General features: G+C 34.0%; 1 protein-coding gene across 1 annotated transcript in view; it reads left to right on the forward strand.

The window, feature by feature from the left end:
- Positions 1–326, forward strand: part of LOC106757574 (structural maintenance of chromosomes protein 3) — a 36,316-nt gene extending 35,990 nt beyond the window's left edge. The window contains exon 30 of the mRNA XM_014640256.2: positions 120–326. The gene's annotated coding sequence lies outside the window, so the exon portion shown is untranslated. The remainder of the gene's footprint in view (positions 1–119) is intronic.
- Positions 327–6,169: the final 5,843 nt, after the last annotated feature.

Genomic DNA, 6,169 nt, shown 5'->3' on the forward strand with positions numbered 1-6,169 from the left:
GGCTTTTTTCTCTGAACTTCATAAATGTGTAACAACCTGTTTGAGCGAGTCTTTTAAGCGTCTAACTTTCATTCGGTTATGTTTGATCTGTTTTTGAAGTGGTTTTTATGTGCTCTTAGGTGCTTTCACTCACACGTTATGAAGTAGATGTCAACACTAGGCACTCTTGGAAGATTGTTTTTGTAGAGATTGCAGACTCAAGTTCATTCAAATTCCTCGACCTACTATTTGTCTGTCGTGTAGTGGCTGGTGTGAGGCTTAATGTTTTTAGTTTCTTAAATCGTTGTTAAGTTAAATTAATTAATTTGTCAATGTTTTTGCTGACAGTATTATTTTATACTAACCTAACAAATACTCTATTAATATTATATTTTTTTATTATATTGTCACGTGTGAAATCATTAAAATAATCTAGTTTAGTTTATTGAAGAATGTCGATCAATTGTATTAAATTATTTTATTGTTTTATGTGAAAATAAATAATGTAACATCTCAATTTAGTAATATAAAATTATTAAAATAAAGATTACATAGATAAGGAAAGAACATAATTATAATTTCATGAAGAACTAAATTTTTCACCTGAAGACCGAAATAGGCCTATATTGTTGCTTTACTGATAACCTTCCGATGAGCCAACTGGAAGAGTTGTATTTTTAAGCTTACATCATTAGGTGATCATTGTAAAACCAACATACAAAGACATATCACAGAAAAAACAAGGATAAGTTAGTATAATTTAATATTTATGTTGGAAAGCAATTCAAACAAACAGTTAAAGTACTCATACATGTATAATTCATGTAAACATATATGATCCTGCACTTTATTTTGACTGTCTAGACTAGTATGAATATGTAGCTTGAGGCCGTTCATGCATTTATGGGTGAAGTAACTGGAAACCCATCAGTTGCTACACGAGGCCAGTTATACCTCACCTAAGGTCCCCCCTTTAGACTAGAATCTTCTGCTATTCTCATGACACGACTTACCCATTTCTACTTGAGAATTAGTAATCACTAGAATGTCAGGATAAACGTCGTGGATTTCACTGTTCATATTCATATTATACCACCTTGATAACCAACACCGAGACATTCCTTCTTGAAATTCTCTTTTACATCCATATTATGAATATTATATTATACTTCAATACCAACATACTTTCTCATACATAATATCTTTAAACAATTGAAATAAATACTCATAATCAAACCTAACAATAATCCTTTGAAAACCGAATACATCACGGTAGAGTGAAGCCGAATGGTAAGAATAACCACCACCCCTAAATACGATAGAACGGAAAGGATCAACATCACCTACGAACAAGACCAAACGGAAAAACACTCACAACATAGGAATATGACCAAACAGTCACTTAACGTGTAAGGCTCCAATAGGAGCTAGACGTAGTTTGAGGCTGAATGCTATAACTATAGAGCACTAGGTTTAAACCGAACACTAGAGTTTGAACCGAATACTTAGTGTGAGACCGAATGGTTTCTCACTACCTAAAGAACAGGACCGAACGGTCCTTGCTAGGTAAGGCTGAAGAAGTGGCCGAACACTATTAAGGACTGACCACTAAGAGAGACCGAATACTACAACATGTTCAAATATGATAGCAAGGCCAAGGACTAAGGTTAGGCCGAATACATTAACGAAACTGAATACTATTATAGACCGAACCCTAGTAGAAAACCGAACACTACTAATAGATTGAGTGCTAGTACAAGACCGATCGCTACTAAGAGCCCGAGTATTAGTACAAGATCGAGTACTACTAATAGACCGAGTGGAAGTATAAGACTGAGCACTACTAAGAGACTACCCATACACCTAAGACCGAACGGTCATGAACGGGTAAGACTCTAAAGAAACTAAACCCAGTTAATGATCGAGTACCTAAACATGGCTGAGTAGTCAACAACGAACGCTCAGCTTGCTGCATAATTCTACATAACTTTTGCAGAATTAAGAACACACTAGAATTTACCAAAACAAAACATTTTTCCCAACTTCTAATCCTCCATACATGATTCATATACTAATTTACACCTATCTAATATTACCCAACCATTTCTAACATAAGAGTCCCAAACCATATTCACTCCAAATTTTGCAAAATCATCAACTTAATGACATAAAATCCCTTTTCCTACTTTTTATATGGTTTTGAGAAACTAAGAGGGTACAACACATCCTAAACAATGTATCTAGACTCTCTCCACTGATCTATTTCACACTTGGTCTCATATTCCCAATTTCATTAATTCCCTCATCATAAAAAACTTAAACATCACAGTAACAAAGAATTTTGTAGAACAATTCCACATGATCACAATTTTAGCATTTCACACAACTAATACCGAACACTCAATTATCCCATTTTATACACATGCAAACATACAGACAATATTCGCATTGACAGTAAATTCATTCAATTAAACCAACCACCGAACCAGAAACAGAATCAAAACTTAGATGAAGAACCGATGAACACATGCAAACTGAACAGTGTTTGCATGTACCAGAAAATGTAGAAATTTCCAGAATTAAGGAGAAACAAACTTACCGCCTCTAAAAGAAGAATTTGATCGGTGGAATATAAGCTCTTAATACCAAGATTGTTTAGGCACCGCCTGAGTGTTGGAAAGATGAATTATGGTTGAAGAACTGTATAGAGAAGGGAGAGGAGAAGTAGGAAATAGTGGTTCTAGAAAGATAAACAATTTTAAGATAATGAATTGAGTGTTTATAATTTCTATTTATACTATTGGTGTATTTCAACACTAAAAGCTCAGTTCAGTTATTTTAATATCGACGACCTTACCGAAGGATATATCCTTCGCTAATTACCGAAGGAGAAATCCTTCCCTAATTACCGAAGGACAAAATCCGTCGCTAATTGTTAGCAACACGTGTATTACCGACGGAATACGGGTCATCGGTAATCTGTCGATAAATTCTGATTACCGACAAAATATATCCCTTAGCGATGGAATTTGATCGTCAGTAATACCAACTCTTGTTGTAGTGATTCAGCAATCGAAGAAAATAATTTATATCACTCCTTATATTCATGCATAAGTTGAACTCACTCACTTTGGTTATTATCTAAGGAAAATGTTTGTTTGACACTCTTTATTGACACAATTTTGACACACCTCCACGTGTCAAAATTCTATTGCATGCCATCAGATTTTGAATAAAAGGGTTTTAAAGATGTGCAGAAGGGTATTTTTGGAAGAATAGTTTTATGAAATTTGAGATTGGCGGTTTAATTTTTCATCCTCTTCACTTTTCGAAACCAAAGTTGCGTCTCTCCCATTCTCTCTCCCATTCGGTTCCTGATGGGTGTCGCCGCCCAATCAAATTTGATTGCATAATAAGAAATGCAGTATAGCTAGGAAGTGACTCCTAGGTCGTCTCTCAAGGACCAAATGCAGTTCGAGTCTTAGGTCTAACATGTAGTGGGGGGGTTTGAAAGTGTTCTTGCAAGGAAAATTAAATTAAAATAAAACTGGAAATTAAATACAACCAAACATAATTGAAAACATTAAAATAACTGAACAAGGCATGAAGACCAAACGGTCCTACAGGTGACCGAACGGTTCTACATTTAGACTAATCGGTCTCTAAAACAAAATTAGTAAACTAATTAAAATGTGACACATAATATAGAAACACATGATATGATATTTAAATGCAACATTTAAGCTAAAACAAGAAATGCATATGACAGCGGGAAATCACGTGAATTAAGATGAAATGTTGGTGCATAAAGCAATTGAAGAAATAAAACATTTAATGCAAAAATTGTTGAACCAATTAAAAGCATGGTAAAATGAAATTCCGTGATAATGAGCATTAAAAAATAGTAAATGGTAATTAAGCAAAAATCAAATAAAAGTAAATAGGAATTCAACGTTATATGGCATTCCACTACATATAAAATATAAAAATAATTTAGGTTCATGCATAAAGACAATAAAAATAAAAACTATTGGATTTATCTTGAACAATACCATTAGCATATTCCTATTCCCGTGACAACAATTCTTTCTTCAATTAAATAAAAAAAACGTTGCACCCTGAAATGAAATCAACTTCCTTCAGCAAAAGAAAAGTAATCTTCAGCATTGCAAAAACAAGGAAATGGAAAAGTAAATGTGATTCTAAAAATTAATCCTCAAGGACCATAACAACGTGCACCTCTCCTCCGTGAGACAGCAAAATGATTTCTCCTCTTCCATTACGTGGCAGCGGCTGGATACTCCTAAGGAAATGAATTATCCACCAACTGGATGCACCGTCTCCAAGCTAAGAAAAAAAAACGTTCCAGACCAAATAAAAATGAGCTTCCGTTGAGAATCCCCAAAACGCTGCAGCCAAAAATTCTCCTTCTGTGTGACGGCTGTAGCTCCAAAAGCAAGGCCATGTGTCACCCAAAAATTAGGGTGGGGTCCACCCTAAAAATAAAAGGAAACCCTAGGACAAGTGTCCTACAATTTTGGGCCCCTCATAATTTTTAACAATGGTCTAATGTGGAAAAGTTTGTCTAAAAAGTTTAAACAAATAAAATTACAATACAACTAAAATTAAAATGTCTAATTTGAGAGTCTTGAATTTATTTGGTGTCCTCCAAATGTCCCAAATTGTGTTTCCAAAATTTTCCCTGAAAATAATAATGCAAATAATTAGCTCAAAAAATTCAAATTAATTAAAATTAGAATTTCCGATCAAATTAAGCATAATTAGGAAAAACGGGAAAATACCGGACAATTAAGCACAATTCCCTGATTAATTCTAGCCCAATAAACTAAGTGAAATCACTAAAATATCGACTCATCAGTTCCTCTCTTCATTCCTCTCGCACCCATTCGGTTCCTCTCTTCCATTAGTCTCTCGTCTCTCCATTTGTATTCATCCAAACTCTGTTGGTAAGCATTATTTCGCGTTTTGCGTTTCGCGTTTTGGGTATTGTTTGGTTTTTGCGTTTCACCCATTAGAGTTTTCACTCTATATCACATTGTTTGGGTTGGGGAGGGTTTTTGTGTTTTGGGTTTGTGCGTGTCGTTTTATGCCTTTTTGTGTTTGTATGAACCCTAATCCACCATTCATATGTTTGTCTGAAATTTGGGCAGTTGTAATGGCGTCTGGGAACCCAACGGTAAGTTTAAGTTATGGTATTATATATGCTTGTTATTTTTTTTTTTTGGTAAGTAATAAATTTTTTCTTGATAATGTTGTGTAGTGGCGTGTTCGAGTCTTTGTTGATTCATCAATAATTGTTCTTATGAATGGGTTACTCAGAGAAGTGCATGTAGAACGAATTTCGATGACACCATTTCGTTGGTGTTTGCAGCTTCGTAAGGCTGTGAAGATTAACTGTGAATTATTGAAGGTAATGGTATGTCGTGGGCATGATGTTAGCTTTAGGGTAAGTCATCAATTGGTTCCATTTAGTGTTTTGGATGTTTTCATGACGACTGGTTTAGACATAGGTGTTATAAGCCTTCACTTTAAAAATATGTTATTGTAAGTAATGTAGTTTTTCATAAGTGGTTGTTGTTAATTTTTTTTTCATGTTTCAGACATGACTGTGGAGTTATAATGTTACAAGCAATGCAAATTTGGGATGGACAGGATAAATTTAATGGGAAAAGCATGCCAACATACTCTAATGTAAGGAGTAGATAACATTTTCATTACTTTTTGATTATTTGGTTGAATTAACTAGTTCGATACTTTCCTTTCAGGAGGAATTGCTTGCAATTAGAAAGCAATATGTATGTGAATGGATCTTGGACAACGAGAACATAAGAATACTAGATGCNNTAGATGTGTACGGATTGTTGTAGGACATTTCTTCTTTTGTAAAAATGTAGGGCAGTTTGTTTTCATGGTAATATGGTTGGTGTAATTGGTTTTGGTATAGTTTGTAAGATACAAAAATGTATATGAATACATTGTACAAANGATTATTGTAATAATATTATTGATTTAAAGGTTGTTATTTTACAATGTATACATGATTGTTCATTCATGATTGATGTCCANCTTTATTAATGTGCAAAGTATAAAACTTGTTTTTTAGCAATATAGGCGAAGTAGTGGAATGTGTGCATCAAAATACAATGAAAACATCAGGTTATTTTCAATT

The sequence above is a fragment of the Vigna radiata genome, chromosome 3, assembly GCF_000741045.1.
Source record: "Vigna radiata var. radiata cultivar VC1973A chromosome 3, Vradiata_ver6, whole genome shotgun sequence".
Taxonomy (NCBI): Eukaryota; Viridiplantae; Streptophyta; class Magnoliopsida; order Fabales; family Fabaceae; genus Vigna; species Vigna radiata.